Below are 16,134 nucleotides of genomic sequence, written 5' to 3' on the forward strand. Positions count from 1 at the left end.
GAAAAATATAGAAGATGTTCAGGTTATAATTAAAAATAATAAAGATTGCCTTTAAATGGAAAAAGAACTTAATCTGCTGTAAAGGGTGATGGAGGAGGTGTACAGTCCTGGCTCAGTCTTTAGTATTCTTTGTGACCTTGTAGAAAGTTACTTAATCTCACCTAATGTCAGACATCTATAATACAGACATCTACAGCTAAGCTAGTTATCTGGACTCCCTTTACAGTTGTCTGAGAGAAATAGGCACAATTTATTTGATCTATTTTAGACACTTATTTTAGGGTAAAATTAATTGTGCTCTAGAAATGACCCTTTTCTTTCCATTGACTGTATCAGATATATGTGTGCCTATAAAACAGTTACCTAAACATGAACTGATAAATCCCACTTTTCCATCTCTATTTCTTCTTAAACTTTTTTCATGGTTACCTATCCAGCTCCAGGATATCTGAAGCCTCTTCCAAGCTGTCATGGGGTCTTAAATTAGTCAAGAGAGTACTATAATTGCATCTCTAAACAACCAAGGCCCTCTTTCACTTTTTAAATATCAGCATTGTTAACATGTTTAGAAATGTTTTCTCACTCACCCCATACTTACAGTTGGGGTAATTTTGTATTCTCTGGCCCATGAACCAGTAAGCAGTCTTGTGTCTTGGATTATTTTGTGAAGGAGGAGACTGACTTGATATCACGTGTTGTTTGTCCATACAAACTCCTTACAGCTTTCATGGCTATATCACCAGTACTACCCAGAATTAACCTGAACAGTTGTACAACTCCTACAAAAATATTCAAATTCATCAGAATCCTACTCATATTTTATTTGTATATTTATTTATTCTTTTTAATCACAGGATCACCCTATGTTATTTTTACTTTATATATAATTTCTTTCTTATTAGGAAAATATAACCAGGAAAAAATTAGCCTTGCTCTTGCTCTTTAAAACTATTTAAACAACAATAGCATACACTTAAGTCAAGCATGTGGCTTCATAGAGTAAGACACCACTCAGAAGGTGAGAGAAATGTTAATGAGCAAAAAACTTGGGGGGGGGGGGGGGGGGAAGAAACACTCCTGAAACACTCCTGATTTTCTATTTGACTGTCAATGCTTTCTTTTATTACCTATCACCTCCTCTCACAAGGTGGCATTCAATAGGATAGATTAGAATAGAACAGAACAGAACATTTCCAATAGAACAGACCTTCAGAGATCACCCAGTCCAACTGCCTGACCACTTCAGGGCTGACCAGAAGTCAAAGCACGGTACTGAGGGCATTGTCCAAACACCTCTTGGACAGGCTCGGGGCACCCAGCACCTCGCTTGGAAGCCTGTTGCAGTGTCTGGCCACCCTCAGGGTAAAGAAAGGCTTCCCGATGCCCAGCCAGGCCCTCCCCAGCACAGCTCTGTGCTGTTCCCGTGTGCCCCGCCAGCAGCTCCCAGGGAGCAGGGGCCGGCACCTGCCTCTGCGCTTCCCTCCTCAGGGAGCTGCCGGGAGCCCCGAGGCCGCCTCTGGGCCTCCTCTTCTCCAGGTTGGGCAGCCCCAGTGTCCTCAGGCTCTCCTCACAGCACAGCCGTCCAGCCTTTGGGCCATGCTTGCTACCCTCCTCTGCATGCTTCCAGGGACCTGAACACCCTCTGTAGGTTGGGAGTCCACAGCTGCACACAGTACCACACACAATGGACTTTTATAAACCAAAGGCAATACTTTTTTTCCTACCTGTCTCCCCTGCTTGTTCATGACTTAATGCCTACGTCCTTGAAATGACTGTACATTGGGAATAAACAGAGTACAACTTCTGTCCTCAGATGAACATGTGTTTTGTGCTGATAGAGTTAATAAATGTGACTCACATCTTCCTTATACCTCTCCAGCTCTGCAGAGAATGCTCAGGAAAAGCAGATGCCATCCTCTTTGCAGAAGTGGTTCTGCCAGGCACGGTGATATTTACTCTTCAAGATGAAAATAATGAAAAATTAATCCTGTTACTATTAGTGGCAAAAGGAAAAAAAATCACACACATACACGCAACAACAACAACGAAATTTAAAACAGATGGGTCCTGCTACTCTTTAAAAAAATGCACTTGTGTTTTGACAGAAGGAAGCCTACAGGCACTCGAAAATATCATGCAGTGTCAGCCTGGGTTAGGATAAAGTGTTGTTTTCTCCCAGCATTTCTCTTTCCCCTTACCATGGCCCCCTCATCTGTGAAATGGGGGCAATGATATAACCTTTTCCTGTAAATCTCTGGATACCTGTAATTAAAGATGACATACAAGAGGGAGAGATTATTCTCCTAGATGGATCAAAAGGTAATAGATACAATTATAAATATTTGTTAATTGTTTGCTTATATTTTTATCTATGTCTACAACACCAAATATCCATAAATATGGGACACAAGGCTTCCATGCCAGGGACTAAAAAGAAACCTATATCCAGCCTCTTTTAAATGCTAAAACAAGAAAGATTAGATAAATATAAATGAAGGGATGAAACAGGTGATATCTGCCATCTTCACTATTGAATAACCTTGTACAGATATTAGAGAAAAAGAGATTTAAAGAGAAATCAAATGAGACAAAGAAGTAACTCTTCAGAAATTTAGGGAGGGTATTTTCAAACATTATAAACAAACAAAAAAAAATACAAAGATACAAACAAACAAAATGAGATGCTTATTTGTTTTAAATGTATTAAAAATATGTGATAGAGCATGGCATTATAATCATAGAATGGCTTGTGTTGGAAGGGGCCTTAAAGATCATCTAGTTCCAACCCCTAAATAATAATGTGATCCATTGTAGTAATCATTTTCAATATAAGCAGAGAACTTAATACTAATGTCCTATGTGAATACAAAGCTGTACAGTTGTTCTACGCTAATGAAAAACAGAAAACAGGCAAACAGCAAAGTGCTAAGCAAACAGCTTTGAATTTCTGTGCTGATTTCCTTCTTTCAACAGTTTTAGGCCTTTCCATGAATGACAAGGTTCACCTTGTCACCTTATTTCTGACACTTTGTAAACTTGCATATGAATACTAATGTGATCCATTGAGTTGCTTTATAACAGCATAACATGAAATATTATTAGACTTTCTGTGCTTTTTTTTTCTGTTCAAAATTTGAACTTTGCATTATGAAGTCCTAAGAATATTTAGATGAGTTTTTAAAGCCAGAATTAAATAACTTATTAGAAAATGAAGTTTAATTTTAATTATGACAAGAAATATCTTTTGTGAGAAAATTGAGGAATAAGAAATGTTTCACTCAAACAAAATGCTTGATCTTTCTACACATTCTTTGTGGACAGTTTTTGAAAGTAAACAGGTGAAACTGATTAGAGTATAGCTTGCTACATATATTTCCCTCTTGTGAAATTATTAATATTTTTATGACGACTTTTGTAAAAGGTTAATCTTTTCATCAAATATGCTTGTGATAGACATTCTCCAGCAAGACTAGCCCAGCTAGGAGGATTGAATAAGATTTTACAAACTTACAGCCTCGTGTCATTCTTGAGGTCTTCCAAAGCAGCCACATCACATACAGTACAGGGTCGGTCTTTGATTGCATGGCATTATTATTGGAGGCAATATTAATGGTATCTGTGCTGGCACACCATCCTCAGTGAGTTCAAGCATTTAGTCTTCTTCCTTCTGAGGAAGGTATTTCTGAGATGGAAACAGAAGATAGTTGTAGTTCAGTGAGGGAATTGCGTAATGCCGTAATGCAAATGCAAACTGTTCCTAAGAACAGGTTGAACAGGCTTGTTTTGTGATTATACAAAAAATGCATCAACTCTTATTTTAATAAAGTGTCATGCAGGAAAGCATAAGGGGACTTGTATCAAGATATATTTTATAACATTTCCACCCACCAACACCTCTCATAAAGCATAGTTTGCAGTGTTGCTAAGGAAATTTAAGAGGAACTATCTGCACACAATAGCCTGCAAATGGTGATAACGAAAGATTCAATCTGCTCTGAAGGCAGGGGATAGAACACCAACATCTGCTCTTATGTCTCTTTTCATTGTTAACATGTAAAATGCAAACCAGAAGGCTGAAAAATTTCTGTTGTGTTTAGTACAAATGACAAATACTATAAAGAAACAATAGTTCTTATTTTATTATCACATTGGAATCTGTTCAATTTGTGTTTATAAATGAGTATAGTTTATAAGTGAAAACAGACTGCAGGGATGTTTTCAGAAACAACTGAGCAGATGCTTAGTTACACTCCCATATAACAAAAAGAAATTCCTGTCCTAAAAAATGGGTTGCCTTAGACAGATTGAAGAATCTTCATAATGTATTTGTTTTCTGATTAAGCAGGAATAAGCTGACAGTTTCCTGCATTTTCTTTCTTGCTACTTTTTTTTTTTTTTTAACATCAACATTATTCTCCATAACAGTATGTTTTGCAGGAAAGTTTCCATAAACTCCATGTTTTTTAATGCATTAGTTAAAAAAAATAAAAAAAATAAAAAAATAAATAAAATAGGAAAATGAGTAAGGAAATATTTTCCTTTCATGGGGTATGACAAAAGCAATTCTTCACTTCTGAGTAAAATTAGTTGTGGTTCTCTGTTAGCAAGCCTACTCTGTGCAAAGTTATGAGAAAGTCTATCTGAATGCTCAGTCTAGCACTACTGTTTGATGCAGTATTTGTTGTAAACTCCTCTTATCAAGTACTATGATGTAAAATTGAGGAGATAAAAGAAAGCAGGGAGGAAAGGAGGAAGGGAAGGTAGAGAAGAGGGAATGGGGCGGGAAGGGAAGGGAAGGGAAGGGAAGGGAAGGGAAGGGAAGGGAAGGGAAGGGAAGGGAAGGGAAGGGAAGGGAAGGGAAGGGAAGGGAAGGGAAGGGAAGGGAAGGGAAGGGAAGGGAAGGGAAGGGAAGGGAAGGGAAGGGAAGGGAAGGGAAGGGAAGGGAAGGGAAGGGAAGGGAAGGGAAGGGAAGGGAAGGGAAGGGAAGGGAAGGGAAGGGAAGGGAAGGGAAGGGAAGGGAAGGGAAGGGAAGGGAAGGGAAGGGAAGGGAAGGAACTTCTATGTTGTAATATATATACAGTTGCCATGCACTGAAACCTTTGTTTTCTTTAAATAAACTATGTCATTTATTCAATAAAGAAGTAGAAACATGAACAGCAATGAAACATTTAAGCAAATAGTCATAACAGGTTTGTAGGAACTATTATTAAAAGTTGTAAAAATGGTTTTCATAAAATTGTGCTACTGAACAGAGGATAAATAATACAAAAAAAAAAAAAAAAAAAAAAAAAGTTCTCATTTTAGAGAGCTTACAGTTAACTTCCACAGCAAAAAACTGCACTTAAAACCTGAGTATGTGATGGATCAGGAACAGCACTGTGGGTTTTCTCTCTGCATTTCTCTTCCATGGGTATTTTTAGCAATAAGGCTTCAGAAGAATGAAACTACCAAAATAAATCCCAGCCTGAGCAGATTGAACTCCAGGGAAAGTATTTCTCCCCCGTCAATTTTGCACCTCCAGAGTGAATACTAAGTATTTTTAGTGGAAATTAATGAATTTTGCCATATTACCAACCCCTTCCTTTCCTTGGAGTCAGCACAGCAATTCAGTGTACTGTGCTTTCTGCTTCACTGACCCTCTGTGCTCTGTGTTTCAAATGCCGCTTGAGGCATGGTTTAAATTTTTGATGAGGAGTTAGTTCCTGGATCTCAGCAGCACTGACTTTAGGATTAAGGCAGTAATAAAGGGTGTCCAGATGCAAGCATCTGCATTACACTCGGAAATTACTCATCCTTGACTAGCTGAAAATATCTGCAAGATTCAGAAATATTAATTGTTCAAGGAATGTGCACCATGAGCAAAAAGAAAATTCTTTGTATTATTGTATAGCTCTTTGTGTTATCAGAGGACACTTGTTTATAGAAAAAAAAAAAAAAGAAAAAAAAAAAAAAAAAGATGAGAAATGAATTATTCAACAAAATTGGATATTGTTCTACCTTAATCATAGCAAACTGGATGTAGTAGGGAACCATAAATGAAAAGTAAAAAGTTAATGCTATTGCACATCAGATATAAATATGTTGGTAAAGAAGAGGGAATCATGTCATATGGCAATTAGGAGAGAAGCAGTTCCTTACAACCAAGCAGTAGGTGGAAGAAGTTACTTTAAGCAGTTAAAAGTAAATGGGGGATGAAAGAAGACAAACAAACAGAAGCAAAGTAGGTAGAAGAATACTGTCAGCAACAGCAAGTCAGAACAGTAGATTTCCAGAGTTTTGGAAGTAATAGAGCTGTGACTGACATATATTTGGGACAGAAATCATTCTATCTGCCATGGACAAGAACTGGAAGAGATTTGGTGTTATCTTCTACATAGTTGTACTAGGATTCATAGAGTAACACTGCAACCAAAGAAAAGAACTACCAGGAATGAATGTTTACCCAGAGACATTGTTTTTATCCTTTTGTCACCGTGGAATCACACTGCCATGGTATTTTAGGTTGCTTTGGAACTCATTTCCGTTTAGTTTGCCATACCTGTCAGCCATGCAAAGAGGTGTTGTGGTTTAACCCCAGCAGGCAGCCCAGCACACAGACACTTGATCATAATTCTCAGGTGGGATGGGGGAGAGAATCAGAAACATAAAAGTACAAGAACTCATGGGCTGAGATAAAGACAGTTTACCAGGTAAAGCTAAAACTGTGTACACAATTAACACAAAACTTTTGTGTTTTGTAACACAAAAAAAAAAAATTTATTCACTGCTTCCCATCATAAGGCAGATGTTCAGCCACTTCCAGGAAAGACAAATTCTATCAATCTGAATACTCTTCCCCCCTCCCCCCCTCCCAGACTCTCCCCCTTTTTCTGCACCTCAGCTTTAATTGGCAAGCTTGATGTTATGGGACATCCCTTTGTCCAGCTGGGGTCAGCTGTCCTGGTTTTTGTCCTCTCCCAGCTCCTGATGGACCCCCAGACTCCTCGCTGGCAGAGCAGTGTAATAGTTGAAAAAGCCTCAACTCAGTGTAAGCACTGTTCTGCAACAACCAAAACACTGGTGTGTTTTCCATGCTATTTTAATCAAAACTCTCAACGTTCTACGTGTGAGCACGTATGAGGAAAATTAAATCTATCCCAGCCAAAACCATGGCAAGAGGTTATCCTTCACATAGTGGTTCCCAGTGGCCATTTGGAGAAGCCTGGAAAACCACACAGTTGGATGGTTGTTTTGTTATTTGCTACTCTGTACAATATGTAGATGTTTAATGATGATGTTACACTACACATTCACCCATATAGGCAGGATATAACACAAGAAAAATGATCAAATACTTTAAAAACATGAAATAAATATACTTTTTCTTAAATTGTTCATGGCCTAGTAGTGACGATAGCTTATTTAACCAAGACATGACCCTATTAAAAAAAAAAAAATCCAGATCAAGACATTTATTACAATAAATACATTTAGAACTGCTACACTATAGCAGATTATATAGGAATAGGTACATTTCACTGAACTCACATTCAATCTGTCCAAAAGCCATATCTGCATCTTTTCCTTTTGACCATTACACTTTTCCACAGCAAGGACATTAAATACGACTATTAACTGAAAACTCCTAAATTTGTCTTCATAAATGGATGCAAAAGTTTTGACAATTCTTGTATCGGGTTTACGTGGCAAGGTTTTGGTAGCAGAGGGCTACAGGGGTGGCCTCTGTGAGAAGAGTCCAGCAGCTTCCCCATGTTAGACAAGGCCTGCTCCAAAGGAACCCACCACTGCTCAGAGCTGAGCCAATAAGCGATATTTGTGCCTCTGTGAGAGCACAGACATCTGACTACTGACTACTGACCTCTGTCAGTAGCAGCTGGGAGAGCGAGGAGTGCAAAGCAGCCCTGCAGCCCCCAGGTGAGTGCAGCAGGAGGGCAGGAGGTGCTGCAGGCAGGCAGCAGCAGTTCCCCTGCGGGCTGTGCAGGGAGAGGCCCCTGGTGGAGCAGGCTGTCCCCCTGCAGCCCATGGGTCCCCCATGGAGCAGATCTCCACGCTGCAGCCCCCCCATGGGTGGAGGAGCCCCCGGTGGAGCAGGTGGATGTGGCCTGGAGGAGGCTGCGGCCCATGGAGAGCCCCCGCAGGAGCAGGCCCCGGGCCGGAGCTGCAGCCCGTGGAGAGGAGCCCCCGCAGGAGCAGGGGGTCTGGGGGAAGCTGCCGCCCACCCGTGGGGGACCCGTGCTGGAGCAGTTTGCTGCTGGGGGATGGATGGACCCTGTGGGACGGAGCCATGTGGGAGCAGGTCCTGAAGCCTCCACAGGATCAGTTCAGGAGGGACCCCACAGGGAGCAGGGGCAGAGAGGGACCGTGAAGTAACTGTGGAGATGAAACATCAGGGACTGACCGCAGCCCCCAGTCCCCATATCCCTGTGCTGCTTGGGGGGAGATGGAAGAAGAGGGTGGTTGGGGGGGGAGGATGGTTTTAGTTCGGTTTTACTTCCTCACTGCTCTAGTCTTGTTAGTTGGCAATAAACTTGATTAATCTTTCTGTTCTGTTTGCCCATGAGGGTATTTGTTGAATGCCCTCCCTGTCCTTATCTCGTTTGGGCTTTTTCCATTGTATTTTCTTCCGTTTTTCTTTTGAGGAGGGGGAGTGAGAGTGTGGTGAAATTCAGCAGCTGGGAAAAAAACAAACAAACAAAAAAAACACCTCAGTTTTTAACTTTTCTCAGTCTTTTCCTATGTGTTAATGACTAGATCAAGTCGATTATCTATTTGAAATGTTCCGTCTCAGTGAAGTGTGGAAGTACATTTTTCTTTATTATATTTTTCTCACCAAGGACACTCTAAAAAAAAACAACAGACGCTTTTCTGACAGCCAAGATGCTGGCTTCATGCAAGCTTGATGACTCAACTATTCCTATACCCTCTTTCTGGATGTAATAAAATAAAATAAATAACTAATAAATAATTAAGCAGAAAAGAAAACAACAGAGCTCTTTTTTTTTTTTTTTTTTTTCTTCCACCCCTCCTGCCCAGCCCTAAGAACAGGAAGCATTTTATCATATAACCGAGTCTGAGAGCACCCACAACTCTGGGCTCAGTTCACTCCTTTTTAAGAAGCTGAAGGACTGCTACTGCTTGAACAAGGTTTACTAGAAGTGTGTAAGCCACCCTTTTTCTGCTAGACACTACTGAAGTTATTTCTCCTAGAGCTCTTTGAATTGCTTAAACACTTTACTGAGAACTCTAAGTCGGCTTTGAAACTCCCTCCCTAAAACAACTAATTTATACAGGGAAGTTTTATTCAAGAAAATTAAAGATAGCACTAACATGAATATCTTACTCTGATTCGTATTTGGAAATGTTTATCATCGGACAGAAACTTTTTCTTCCATCCCACTTCCACAGATGGAATACAGTTATTTTCTCCATTGCCATGTGGTGTGACAGACAGTACAATTAAAGATAAAAAACAAATGTCCTGGTGTTATTTAACAGATAACTCTGTCATAACAAAATGCGTGTAAAACATATATTTCCCCTGCATTGCCAATAAGCAATTTTGGTCACAGGATTTTAGTCTCTGGACCTCTGACACATCGTTAGACTGAGATCCAATGGACATGAATACACATATTCACTGTGGGTTAGCAGTGCACAAATGTGACAGCTATTGTGAGAAGAGGAGGGTAGGTGAGCAGACACTCTTCAGCTACAATTGTCACCTGCATAATTTTGCACAGATAGCATTTTTAATGTTTCACTGAAGCCAGGTCAAATAAAATCAGTACTTTTCAGCCTTGTTTGATTTCCTTTCAGCTGCTTCCTTAGCCAAAAGCAAAATATGAATTTCAAAATTCTTCAGATTAAATGTCAATAAAATAGGGCATCAACTCTCTATCAATATATAGACCAAAAAGTAATATTCACTAAATAATTTTTAAAATTAATTATGTGATTTTGTTAATCCAGGACCTCCCTCCAATGCTCAGAAAATGTATATTTCTTTAATACAGAAGTACGTATATCTGAATACATTTTCTATCATCATTTTTTCCTATAATTTCTTGAATAATCTATATGGGACCTATTAAAATAAAATTAAAAAAAAAAAAAGTTATTTGTTTTAAAGGCACTGGGGATCTTTCTTACATGGGGACTGCATGTAGCATTAATTTCTTTTGGGTAGAAATACTAACAGTGTTATTGGCCTTTGGCTTTCTCTTACAGGTATAGCACCACTAATAACCTAAGTCTGTCCCCTTCAGAAATTTCAGCAGAAATATAAAATGTGGAGAAGGGCACAAAAAGCTTCTTTCAGAGAATGGAGATGGTGAGAAATAAGCTTGTCAGTCACTCTTGTGGTTTCCCCCTTAACTGACATACATCTGCATTAATACATGTTTTTCCTAAGTGCTCGTAATCTATCTGGGGGGAGTTAAAGGCTGAAAGAAAATGCTTAAAAGGTAGACTGCTGTCAATGACTGGAAACAGACTAGTTTATTGCCATATGAACACCAATCTATCACTCAGGGCATAGTATCAGGGGATTACAAGTGCTACTGATATTTGTCAAAATGTGTTTCCTCTTTTTACCTGCAGCTTTACTCTGTCTCTGTCCAAAATAATGATCGTGTTGATCCAAGCCTTTTGCTGTGATGAAATAGTGCTTGGCAGGTATGAGGCTACTGGGGAAAGTGCTGTACACTCAGCAGTGCTTTGATGAAGTCTGCTCCCAAATAGGCTGCTACTGTAGTTGAAAACAGAACCATGACTAGGCCTTCTTTCTTTCCACCTGTGCTTTTATGACAAAAGATAGAAAAGAGGTTTCACAGAGTTAGTGAGATGACAGTACACTTCTTGATGATTCCAACAGAAAAAGCTGGCATGCTTTCATGTGCAAAACCACCAAGGTCTCACATGCATATCCCCTTTTCCTTGACTTGTGAATACAATAAGCTGCAGAAGCTGCCCTCCCCACTCCAAACAAACAAACAAACAAACAAACAAAACTTGTGAGGGAAAATAAAGTGCAAAACTGAGTTCTGCTCATTGATGGCACTAAATAATTCTTTCTTATATATTTTTTTTTTATTCTCTTATTGCAGAAGGTTTACATGGAGTCTTCAGCTCTGAGGATGGTTGAGCAGGATGGGCTAGATGTAAGAAAGGTAACAATACTGGATTAGGAATATCAGGAATACAAAAAGTTGTATATCTTAAAGTTGTATATCTTTCTCCATCTTTCTTTTTTTTTTTTTTTTCCAACCTTTTATCTTTCTTTTCATGTATGAGTTCAGGATTTTAGTTCAGTTAATTTTGCTTTTTGAATTATAATTTTAAAAGATTTATAGAGATAATAATTATAGAGATAATAAATGTTGGAAATCCTAGTAAGCATAATAGTAAAACACTATTTTAGCAATGCATGTTCCTCCATGATTAAGGCATAAAACAAAATAACAATAACAAAAAAATAGATTTCAATACTCCTGGTTCTTTAATAACCACAGCTGGAATCATCAAATCCAAAGACTGGAAATTTTTACAAAAGTTGCCTGGTGGTTTCTGTTAAAAGAAAGTTAAATATGCAATTTAATACAGTTAAATTGTTACTGGAGACTGAAAAAAAGAAAAAGAAAAAAAAAAAAGAAAAGATACGTACATTCCTCTTTGATTTTAAAGAGTGGATATTTTAGTAGATGTGGTTAAAAGAAACAGTAATTCAGTTTAATCTGACTTTGGAAGTAACAATATAGATTTGTTTATCTGAACTGTGGCTCTTTCAATAGAGTCAATAGAAAGAAATTAGCATATTCATTTGACCAACTTGTGAGCTTTAGAATGAAATTATATAAATTACAGAAACAGCCCTTTTTTATGTTTACATTTTTTTCTGCCTTAGATTTGGCTAGGCTCAGATGTCGAATGCAGACATCTGGCTTTGGTCAAATTGATCCAGTTTAAATAATATTCCTATATCAGTAAGTAAAACAGGTAGAGGGAGCAGCTTTGACACAATGTCACTTTTAATCCGTGTTCTGTAATTGATAGCATGCACTTTGTCATTGTTTGGTTTCATCCCAGTCAGCACCATCTGAGAAGATGCCTTACAGCATGTTGGAAGACAAAATACATGAGACAAAACTCCTTGCAGGCTGCAAATTATCACTGCTCATCACTGGTCATCTGGACATTAAGCCTCTCTGCAACTCTTTAGATGTGTGTGGCCAACCAGCCAATTCCTTGTCCATCAAATAGTCCTTCCTTCAAAATATTTTCTGTTCAATTTAGAGACAATATCTTCATTTTCATGTTATAAAAATATCATATAGTGGATGCAGTCCTAATTTAATCTCGAACCAGTTTAATAGGGAAAAAATACATTTGCGTACTCAGCTACAGAAGAACAACCTGAAGGCCATCAGAACACTAAGACCAAGCTCTGTGTAATACAGGTACAGCAGGCTGTAAGTTGGTCTTACATCAGAAACCATTCTTGATCCTGTTTTATTCAGCAGCATGGCCATAATTTTGGGTGGGTGAGAGTTAATTTTATTTATAGAGGCTCACATGATGTCGTGTTTTTGATTTTTGATGAAAGGACTGTTGATAGCACACCTGTGTTTTAGGTGTTGCTGAGAAATTTTCACACAGAGCCAAGCACTTTCCTGTTTATCACTTTCTCCCGTTTCTCACTTTCTCCTGTTGCCCTGCCAGCAAGGAGTCTGGAGGTGCAATAAGAGCTATGAGGGAACACAGCCAGGCCAGCTGGCCCAAGGGGGACCAAAATGATATCCCATTCCATACTCTGCTATAAAAGCTGGGGTAAAAAAGGAGGAAGGAAGTAGGAGGGGATGTTGAGAGTGATGGCATTCGTCTTCCCGAGAAACGTGATGAGCCCTGCATTCCTGGAATTGACTGAGCGTCTGCCTGCTGATGGGAAACAGTGAATGAATACTTTGTTTTGCTTTGCTTGTTTACACAGCTTTTGCTTTACCTAGTAAACTGCCTTTATCTCAGCCCATGAGTTCTCACACTTTTACCTTTCTGATTATGTCCCCCATCCCACTGGTAGGGAGAGAACAGGTGGGTATTGCTAAGCTGTGTAACAGGGTTTAACCATGACAAGCATATAGCCTACAAAGCCTACGTAATTAATTTGAAAATCAGTCAGAAATCAGAAACAACAAATGCAGACATGGTAAGATGACTGATCTAAGAAAATGTATATAGCTAACTGTCATACTTGCTAAATAACTGATGTTTTCCCTGGTTGTTTACTCAAAAAGTTTGATCTGTCTCAATCGTATTATTAGTAGCTACATGCAAAATACAAAACCTTGAGGGGAGAGAAGAAGAACCCATTGTGCTACAAGTGCTGCAAAAAGACATGGCATTTTCCTACTCTTTCATAATCCTTGAAAACTGAGGGTGGTAATTGACTTCTGCTGAATACAAGATGTCATTTTCAAGGAGACAAGAAAGTTTACATGGTTATAAAGTTTAGAAAGAAACCAGAAGTCAATTTTTTTCAAATTTTCAGCAGTGACCTCAGTGTTTGTATGCCACTAATGAATCACTGACCTTCTGCCAAGGCCATTTCCCATAGTTACAGCAAGAATCGTAAAATAAAGATCCCAGGTTTCTTGCAAATTTGAGAGAGGACATGCAAGACTAGGCTTGTGCTGTAAGAAGCTTAATATTATAAGAGGGGAGAGTAACATGTAACATGAATGGATGTACATAAAAGGAGACTGAAATAAGTAATAAAATTAAGTATTTAGGCAGTACTAGCTGATAGGGATTCTGGAACTAACCTCAGCAGGGATTTGCAGACTTCTACTTAGCATTACAATTTCTCAGCAGGCATCCAGGACGTAGCTTTAGTAGTCAGTAATCTTCCAGGTCAATCTCATGCATCAAGCAGATCTGCTTTTATTTTAAAATCAATTTTATTTTATTTTATTTTTTTTAAAGGAATCATTCTACAAGCTGAAATTCCAATAAAAGAATGAGTTTGTACTACACAGAGAAAAGACAGCAAAATCCAAAATAATGGGCTGGCTTTAGAACTGGTGTACAAATGTCTGTCTGAAAAAGGATATCACCCAACTAATGAACACCTATGTCTATAATTAGTTGTAGTTAGTTACTTATATACATTAAAAGCTCACTTTAAAAAGCATATGTGTTTATAAACAAGCCAAATTCATTATGGTATTTAAAATCTCGATGCTATGAAATCTGATTGTTTCCTGTGAAATTCTTGATACCCTTGAAGTGAATGTACTGTAAAATAAATGGAAGTGTCCCCCTTGTTGGCATAAAATTATGTTCAGCAAGAAGGAAAGGATATTTTAAGGAAAGATTTGATGTCAAAAGGAAGGAAGGAAGGAAGGAAGGAAGGAAGGAAGGAAGGAAGGAAGGAAGGAAGGAAGGAAGGAAGGAAGGAAGGAAGGAAGGAAGGAAGGAAGGAAGGAAGGAAGGAAGGAAGGAAGGAAGGAAGGAAAATGCAGTTTCCAGTCATATGTAACCCTGGACATAACTGCTATTTCTGGATTTACTTTATAACCAGCTAACTCCTCTGAAATTTAGAAACTGTAGCTTTTATTAAGCACTTATGAACCAGGATTAAATGAAGAAAAAATGAAAATAATATGTAAATAATTTACATAGCCAACTCAGTTCATGTTTTTGGAAATTCCTCCTCCTACTATACTGTTCAGAGCTTTACTGTAAGCGTTAGCATTGTCAGTGCCTTCCAGAACATTGACAGATTGGAACTGGAAGTTATAGCAGCAGAGAATTTATTTGGATTCATGATAATAATGAGCCAAATATACTGAGAATGTAAGCAAATTCAATTTCATTAGAGATCTACCATTGTGCAAAAGTCTTAATAGTTTTGTAATTAATTGTATTCATGTTATTAAACTAAGAATTTAGGCATGCATATGTAAATTAAACACAATAGCAACTATGCTGACATATCCTCTACTACACATTATAAATACCATAGAATACTGATAACTCATCTCCTGGGAGAAAAGTTGATCAGCATAACTGCAGGAGTAAATCACTGAACTTCCCACACAGCTGCTTAAAATTGTTTGCTTGGTCAATTTTTAAAGCATAATATGACTATATAGGAAATCATTCCTGGTTTTCTGTAATTACAATACCACAATTGTCACTTAAAAATTAACAAGGCTATAACAGTCAAGATAAATTGTAATTCATGGTTTGGATTGCAGCCTTCATCCACCCAAACAGGTCAGAGCTGGAGCTGGTCAAAGAAACTGCAGAACTTTTCTCATCAGAATGCACTGTTCTGCAAACATGAAAAAAATAAATAAATAAAACATGGAATTAGGTGATTTTACAAGTATTTCAATTTATATTATGTTTAGGAAATGAAATTGGGGCAATATTAAATAATTTCCAGTTAAATATTTTAATATTCTCTTTTTTGAAAGTTTTGTTTTGTTTTTATTTCCATATATTTAAATCTCGTATATATCAGTGACAAAACACAAAATGGATAAAAAACATTTTGAGTCAAATGCTTTTTGAAAAACCTTAGAGTCAACAAAGTAGGAAAGGTGTTTTTTTGTTGTTATTGTTTTGTTTTGTTTTTGTTTTTGTTTTAAGAAAAAGCTGTACAGTATGCACAAACACATTAGTATAAATCTGTCCCCCACATAAATCTCCACAGGGTCCTCTCTTTGAAAAACAGTTTTCCTTCTGCTACACCCACCTTTCTACTATTTATCTATCTTAGATTTCCAAAAGATATCCCCACAACACTGTTATTTTGTTCATCTCCTCTTAAGAAGAGACAATAAATGCAGACAAGGTCTGATTCTTGCTGGTCATCTTCATCCTCAAAACTGCAGGAAATAGAAGGACAAGCCCTGCCCAGTCTACCCTTATCTGTATTCCACAGTGATGCTCTGGAGTTTGCACAAGTCTGAAGGAAGTCCATTAGTCTGGAGCTCAGAAAATGTTTCCTGTGCTTAGGAGTATTCTCATACAATAGGAATACGATTCAGAAAATATAACATTTAGATAGCTCATCCCTAAAGTCATCCTGAGAGAAAGGTTAGAGCAGTGATGATACAACTATTCAGCAAC

This window comes from Anas platyrhynchos, chromosome Z (assembly GCF_047663525.1).
Source record: "Anas platyrhynchos isolate ZD024472 breed Pekin duck chromosome Z, IASCAAS_PekinDuck_T2T, whole genome shotgun sequence".
NCBI classification, from domain to species: Eukaryota; Metazoa; Chordata; class Aves; order Anseriformes; family Anatidae; genus Anas; species Anas platyrhynchos.